Raw genomic sequence first — 8,463 nt, 5'->3', positions numbered from 1 at the left:
ATGGAGACTGAAAAGACCAGGCACAAATTAGGGTGAGGAAAGTAAGATATTTAGTCTGTGAGGCTCATTAAACATCTTAACAAAAATCTCATGAAGACGGGTGATATTCCAGGCCTGAACCAAAGTCATGGGACAAATAAGACCAGGGAGAGAAACAGTAAAGAGAAATCATTGGGTCTAGAATCTGAGGATGCCCAACAGTAAAGGTTTGGGGGAGAGAGGGGAAGAAACTCAAAAAGGGAATTCAGGAGAAGGCGGTGGGGAAACGTGAACTTTGGCAAACAACATTCAGTGTGGACAGTGACTTGGCTAACGGGCTCTGCTCACCCAGGAAGGCACGCGGGCCCCGTTCGTGGCTGCTGACCAGAAAGGTCTTTCCTTATTCCCCACGCCCTCCTGGTGACAAAAAGGATAGCAAGCCCCGCCCCCCCAATCCAGCTGCTGGGGCCACCACTCTCTGCACAGTCCCTGCACAGTCCCTGCACAGTCCCTGCTCCACTCTCTGCACAGTCCCTGCTCCACTCGAAGGCCTGGGCTCCAGGTACATGCCGCCTCATGTCTGCAGGTGGGTGGACTCCACTTCATCAAACCAGTCAACTGCAAAGTGCCCAACAGGTAAGCTGGCCCCAGGCAGCCCTGGGAAGGCAGGACCTCCTCCTTCCATAAGCCGCTGCCCTCTGAGCCTGAACGAGCTCCTCCAGGGAACCAGCACCCACACCCAAGCCACCCTCTGCACCTACAGATCAAACGCCCTCACCCGTCACCTCCTGGGCTGGCAGGAAACCCCACCCAGGATCCGTCATCCTGACAGCTCACACCCTTACCCTAGGCTTCCGTGGCTGCCAGAGGACTCCAGTGTAGAGCCCCGGCCTTCCCTTGGTCCTTTCTCGCTGGGCCCTGGACCCACAGCCCCACTTACCTGCCAGCGTTTCCCTTGACTCCCCTTTTCTTTCCCTAACCTTGCCCCCCAACAACCCCTTTCTTTTCTTCCCTTATTCTGCTTTTCTCTTCTGTTTTCATTTCTTCCCCCTTTATTATTTTCTCTCTTTTATTCTCTTTTCTATTTAATTTCCTATTTTCCCCTCTCTAGTTTTGAATATTCTGATTTTTCTGTCCTTTTTTTCCTCATCCCTTATTTTATTTCTAGTGATTAAATCCATTTTCTTCCTAATGCTTGTGTGCCTCCTCCCACTTTATTTCCATTTTTAAAAAATGGTTTCCTTTTACTGTTTTTTTTTGTTTTCTCCTGTCTTTCCCCCTGTTGCCCCACCCAGCAAGAAGCAGCAAGCTTGCCCACATGGATACCCACATCACTACCTCCTGAGGCTTCACTCATTGGTCAAAGGTCACCACCCACTGCTGCACCACCTCCACACCCACACAACACACCCTCGCCTGGACCTGCACTCCCCTCAGCTGTCATGCCGAAGAGGACACAGGTAGAGAGTGCCTAGGGAAACAGCAAAACGCAATCATCAATTAAATAAAACTATACAACGCAACGTCTTGGAGACAAGCTTCACACAAAGAAACAAAACACAGAGCCAGAAAACCTTCCAAAAAAGAAATGGAACTGGAACTGTCTGATAGGGAATTCATGGGCGAGGGGGTGGGGTGTGTTGAGGTACTTCCAATGGCTTGAAAGAAAGAGCTAGAAAACCATAAATGGGGCAAAGCAGTTTAGCGGCTGCTTGGAGCTGGACAAGCTGCAGGGGAAGGCGACAGCGGGGTTGACAGCCACCGAGGCTGGGGACCCCCAACCGCAGCCCAAGAAATGTCGCCCCTTCTGCTGAAGCGTGGCTGGGCATTACCAACTCATTGATAACGGGTATTCCTGACCATCGTACCTGTGTTGGCACTGACCAGGAACCCCCACGGTGACAATCTGTGGTGGGGTGCTCTCTGGCAGAGAGAGGGGCCCTCATGTACGGGAAGCTTCTGGTGAGCCTGAGCGGCCCGTTGCAGAAAAGGCCATCTCTCGACCAAAGGCAGGTTCTGTGACTTTGTCCCTGACTCCAGGTGGTAGAAAGCTTTCTGCTGTTCCCCTGACAGCCCCCGGACATTGCTCTCAAAGCCCCGGGCCCTGGTCTGCCGACCAGAAGGGCCTCTGACCAAGCCAAACTGAGGCACACTGGACCGACGTGCCACCAAACTGCCACGTTCCTCAAAGGCACTGGACGGCTGAGAAACCACCACCGACCGCAAGAGACGCAACGCGATGACAGACCCTTGGGGGATGTCCGAACAAGAAAGCCACCCGTGGGAAGGCAGTCCCCTCTGAATAAAGATGGAGCCTCCATTATGAGAAACAGATATTGGCCCCAGCTGTGGTGGCTTACCGTTTCGGGGGGACGTGACGCACCTGCCGTAGATGGGAACTCTCTGTGCAGCTTCGTTGAGAAATTAAAGCCATTTTAAAAAAACATAAACGATATTCAGGGAAAACAAGACTTTAGAAGAATCCAGGAAAACATTATAAGAACTGAGAAAATAAATGAAGAAAAATTAGAAACTATATAAAGTAGTAACTACAAATCCAAAAGATGAAGACCAGAATTTCAGAAGTTGATAGTGCATTGAAAGAGAAAAGGAGTAAAAACAAATATGAACACTTTGTTCTATTAAATTGGCATTCCAGGATGCACACCTTCCCGACACGATTGCTGAAGAAAAATGTGTGCATAAGCAAATGTGATGAAGAAAGCTGCCGGTACCCAGCTATCAAAAGATATAGCATCTGGGGTCTTAAAGGCTCGAAGATAAACAAGCAGCCATCTAGCTGAGAAGCATCAAAGCCCACATGGAAGAAGCACACCAGCTTGGCTGACCTCGAGGTGTAGAAGGGACCAGTTATCAGACAGACATCAAAGAACTAAAAACCATATCCGTGGGTGCCCACCTTCCTGATACGATCAATGAAGACAAGCGTGTGCATAAGAAAATGTGGTGAAGAAGGCTAATGGTGCCCGGCTATCAAAAGATATAGCATCTGGGGTCTTAAAGACTTGAAGATAAACAAGCAGCCATCTAGCTGAGAAGCAGCAAAGCCCAAATGGAAGAAATAAACCAGCTAGCTGTCTAACCACAAGGTGCACAAGGGACCAGTTATCAGACATCAAAGAACTAAAAATCATATCAATGGGTGCCCACCTCCATGATATGATCAATGAAGACAAACGTGTGCATAAGCAAATGTGGTGAAGAAAGCTGATGGTTCCCAGTTACCAAAAGATATAGCGTCTGGGGGCTTAAAGACTCAAAGATAAACAAGTGGCCATCTAGCTCAGAAGCGACAAAGCCCACATGGAAGAAACACACCAGCCTGTGTGACCACGAGCTGTTGAAGGAATCACGTATCAAGCATCAAGGTAAAAAAAATCATATCATTGAAAATGTGGGTGAGTGCAGAGTGGAGACTCAAAGCCCAATGGTAGCCAACCAGACACCCCTTACTGAAGGGTTGTGAGGAGATGAACCAGGCAGGGTGCAGGGTAGCAATGATGAAACATATAATTTTCCTCTAGTTCTTAAATACTTCCTCCCCCCTTCCCTACTATCATGATCCCAATTCTACCTTATAAATCTGTACATAGGCACAGAAAGCAACTGGAAACACAGGGAATCCAGGGCAGATGACTCCTCCAGGACCAGTGGTGAGAATGGTGATTCCTGGAGGGTGGAGAGAATGTGGGGTAGAAAGGGGAAACTGATTACAAGAATCTACGGTATAGCCTCCTCCCTGGGGGAGGGACAGCAGAGAAGAAGGTAGGGGAGACGTCAGACAGCGTAATATATGACAAAACAATAATAATATATGAATGATGAAGGGTTCATGAGATGGGGGGAGTGGGGAGGGAGGGAGAAAATGAGCAGCAGATATTAAGGGCTCAAGTAGAAAGCAAATGTTTTGAGAATGATGATGGCAACAAATGTACATATATTCTTGACACAATGGATGGATGGATGGATGGATTATGATAAGAATTGTATGAGCCCCCAATAAAAAAATTATTAAATTCAAAGTAATAATACAGTTTAACTTGAAAAATTAAACCAGTGAAAGGCAGAATTATTGAGACTGTGAACAAATCAATAATATATTACCAGTGGACCAATCAGAAAAAAAGAACAACAAAAAACAAAACAAAGTCTAAGAATTATGTGGTAATTTATTTTATTTTATTAATTTATTATTAATAATATATTGCATGTGATTGGGTTCCTAGAACAAGAAGAGGCCAAAAAAATTGCAGAAAGAAAACTGTAAAATGCTCCTAATATCATGAACCATGAGAAAACATGCATTCAAAAAGCTGGACAAGCCCCAAACAGGTTAGACCCCCAAAGAAAACCACCACAACGTATCGTAATCAAACTTTTCCAAACCAAAGACAAGGAAGGCATCCTGAAAGCCACTCAGGGAAACCAAAAGTTTCCCAGAAAGGGGAAACAGTAAGACCAAGCCCTTATCTCTCAGCAGAAACTGTGCAGGCAAAAAGGACAATGGGATGACATGCATTACACTCTGAAAGACAAAACTGCCAGCCAACAATGACATGCCTAATGAAATTATTCCTCAAATATCATAGAAAATTAGGACATTTCCAGATACACAGAGCATAAAGGAGTAGAAAATTCCAGACAAGCCTTGCAAGAAATGCCAACGGGAGTTTTTCAGAGAACCAGGAATGGCAGACAACAGCCTGAGATTAACATTCATGAAGGCCACCACCACCAAGAATCCATTAGATGATGCCCCTCAGTGACTAAGGGCGATACAGGGGACAGCACCGGAGACACAGTGTGGGAATTGCACCTGACCTGATCCCACCACACCAAGGCAAATCACTGGGGGAGTGCAGCGGAACAGCAAGGGAATGGAGTGGCAAGGTCCCCAGGGAATGCTGAAAGTGGACTTCGGGGCCAGGGCGTGGTGCCCCAACAGACTGGACTGGAAAACGCTCCTAAGGGCCAGCAAACGATCCCTGAACTAACTACAAGCTTTTCTCTTGTGAAAAAAAAGAATCCATTAGATGAAGAAGTACCCAAAGCAAAAGAAAGCTACAGGCTAAATTTAGGGGATTAGATGAGCCGATTTGTAAATGAAGACAACTGCAAAGTTAAAAAGTGAAAATAAATCGCATGGTGGCCTAATTGCCAAATGGAAAAGACATCCGGTAGATTTCAAGACATAACAGACGGTCTTAAACTTGGAGAGACATTGATAGATTACAGGTTTACATTAAAGAAAATGAACAAACCATCAAAATTCTGCAAAGAAAAACGGTGTATAGATTTAGTCAAAATGAAAATAAGAAATTAGAAAATCTACAAATAAAATTAATTCAGTCCAGAAAATTATGTTGAACAAAGAGACCAGCAACACTACATCATAACACTGACAGCAGTAACTTCATACCTATCAGTAATTAGGCTGCATAGAAATGAATTAAAATTAAATGCACTAATCAAGAGTCAGACAGTAGTCAGATGAATAAAAAATAGGACAATCAATAAGCTGTCAACGAGAGTCAGACCTCAGATACAAAAACAAAAATAGACTGAAAATCAAATGATGGAAAATGCATATATTGCTAATGACAATGAAAAAGATCAGGATTGGCAATGTTGATTTCTGATAAAATAGAGTTTAAGACAAAACCAGAATAAGAAACAAGGAAGAACACTTTATAATGACCAAAGGATCGATGAGTAAGGAACATGACCATATCAAATATCTAAGCATCCGACGAAAGCGCCTCAAACTACAAAAATAAAACTAAGGGAACTGAAGATATGGACAACTAAGATACTGCAATCCACCATTTTCAATGAAGGACAGAACTAGAAAAGACTTAACAAAAAAACGAAGAGCTAAACAGCACCACCAATCAACCTCATGGGCATGACCTCATGGGCATATTCACAACATGCCCTCCAATAACAGCACGATCCACATTCTGCCCCAGCACCCACGGAGCATTCTTCAAAACACCGTATAGCTGTGTTAGGCTACAAAGCAAACCTCAATCAATTTAGCAGAAAGCATAAAAACAATCGGCAGAATCAATAGGACTAAAAGTTGATTCCTTGAAAATATTAATAACCATCAACAAACCACTGGCAAAGCTAACAAAGGAAAAGGAGAAGTTTCAAATAATAAGAATAAGAAATGGGATGGGTAGTGTTACAACCGAACGAGCTGAAGTAAAAAGAGTAATAACAGAAGACTGTGAAGAACTGGGTGGAGCTCTGGTGGGGTCATGGCCATGGGCATCATCATGGCCAAGTACACATTGAGCGGCTAACCATGAAGTCAGCAGTTTGAAACCACCAGCTGCTCCACAAGAGAAAGACGAGGCTTTCTACTCTCAAAGATTTACAGTCTCAGAAACGCACAGAGGCAGTTCTATTTTGTCCTCCGGGGTTGCTATGAATCTAAGTCAACTGAGGTGGCACTGAGTTTGAATTTGGGGATGAAGAGCTGTACTTCAACAAATTCTAAAACCTCAAAGCAATGTCCAAATTTCTAGAAATATACGATATACATAAACTAACACAGACTAAAGTAGAAATTCTGAACGGACTCATAACCAAAAAATTGATAATCAAGTCATTTTTTAAAAGTCCCAATATGCTCCACCCCCATCTCTGCTCCAGCTCCACTGTTCTAGGTGCCTGCTGCCCTGCTGGTTGAGCCACACCACTGCCAACAGTGAGCACACTTCCATCGCCATTAAGCTGGATGGCAACCTGGTGGGTAATGTCATCAAATGCTTTGAGCAGAAGGGATTTCACCTTGTGGGCATGAAGTTAGGTAAGGCCTCCAAGGATCATCTGAAGCAGGACTACATTGATTTGAAAGACCGCCCATATTTCCCAGGGGCTGGTCAAGTGCATGAACTCAGGACCAATTGTGGCCATGGTTTGGGAGGTGCTAAATGTAATGGAAACAAGTCAAGCGTGGTTGGAAAACCAGTCCAGTGGATTCTCAGCCAGACACCATTCTCAGGAACTTCTGTAGTCGAGTTGGCAGGAACATCATTCATGGCAGTGACTCAGTAAAAAGTGCTGAGAAAGAAATCAGTCTCTAGGTCAAGCCGGAAGAACTGGTTGACTCCACATCGTGTGGCTCTGACTGGATCTACAAGTAAGAGAGAGACAAAACCGTCCCATGCCTCTGTCCCCACTGGCCCTGCTTGATGTGCCCATCTTGTGACAGTTCTCATTCTAGGTTTGGAAGCACTAAGATTGACAATCCTTTCTTGACGCACATTGACCAATAAAGCCATTGGAGGCTGAAGGAGAAACTAAAAGAAAGGCTGGGCCCTGATCGTTTCACTGGCAAATCTTTCAACTATTCAGCAAAGAACTAAACTTAGCTACTCAAACTATCCCAGAGGACAGCAAAGGATGGGATACTTTCATCTTATGAAAGCCAGCATGTCCCTGATAATAAAACCAGGCAAAAGCATCACTAAAAAAAATTATAAACCAATATCCCTGATCACAGGTATAAAAATTATACATAAACCTAGTTGCAAAATCCTAACTAATACCATGACCAAGTGTTAGTCATACTAGGCATACAAAGATGGTTCTAATAAATTAATTAATTAATCAATCACCAAAATAAAACAAAGGAAAAGAAAGACATGATAATATCTATTGATGCCACAAAGGCATTTGACAAAATCCAGTGCCTGTTCCTATAAAAGTACTCAGCAAAATATAAATAGACACCCAAAATATGAAATACTTAATCTACCCAGAAAAACAAATGACCTATACAAAGGAAAATACAAAACAATGCTACAAGAAACCAAAAAATAACTGCATAAATGAAAGAATGAGCCATGTTCATGGATAGGAAGACTTAACCTTTTTAAGATGTCAAGACAACCCAAAACTATCTAAAGATATAATGTAACCCCAAAGCAGATTCCAACATCACGTTTTTAAAAGATGGAAAAATATATCACAAAAAAAAACTCTCATCGGTAGCACTTCCTTAAAAGTTGGGCATGGACCTCCCCCCAGAATAATCTATTTCAAAGGACGGCACTGAATCTGCAGCTCCGGGAGAGGGACATATCTGATCGGAGCACACGGAAGTAGATGAAGGGGGAAGAGAGAGTGGAGCACAACCTGGCCCACCAGGCCTTGAGGACGATGACCCCAATTAGAGCAGCCAGTCCACAGAGAGGACCACATGGCCAGCCCCACTATGAGACATGATGCCCCTCACTGACCCATAGCCCTACAAGGGACAGCACCGGAGACACAGTGTGGGAACTGCACCCAATCTGATCCCACCACACACAGGCAAAACACTAAGGTGGTGCAACAGAACAGCAAGGGAACAGAGCAGCGAGGTCCCCAGGGAATGCCGAAGGTGAACTTTGGGGCCAGGACTTGGTGCCCCAACAGATGGGGCTGGAAAACACTCCTAAATGCCAACAG

At 44.5% G+C, this 8,463-nt stretch overlaps 1 pseudogene; it reads left to right on the top strand.

Annotated features, from left to right (window-relative positions):
* The first annotated feature begins 6,263 nt into the window (after positions 1-6,263).
* Positions 6,264-7,057, top strand: LOC142446017 (nucleoside diphosphate kinase B-like; annotated as a pseudogene).
* Positions 7,058-8,463: the final 1,406 nt, after the last annotated feature.

The sequence above is a fragment of the Tenrec ecaudatus genome, chromosome 4 (genome assembly GCF_050624435.1).
Source record: "Tenrec ecaudatus isolate mTenEca1 chromosome 4, mTenEca1.hap1, whole genome shotgun sequence".
Lineage (NCBI taxonomy): Eukaryota > Metazoa > Chordata > Mammalia > Afrosoricida > Tenrecidae > Tenrec > Tenrec ecaudatus.
Note: the sequence above shows the minus strand (reverse complement) of the source record. Positions and strands in the feature narration are given on the sequence as shown.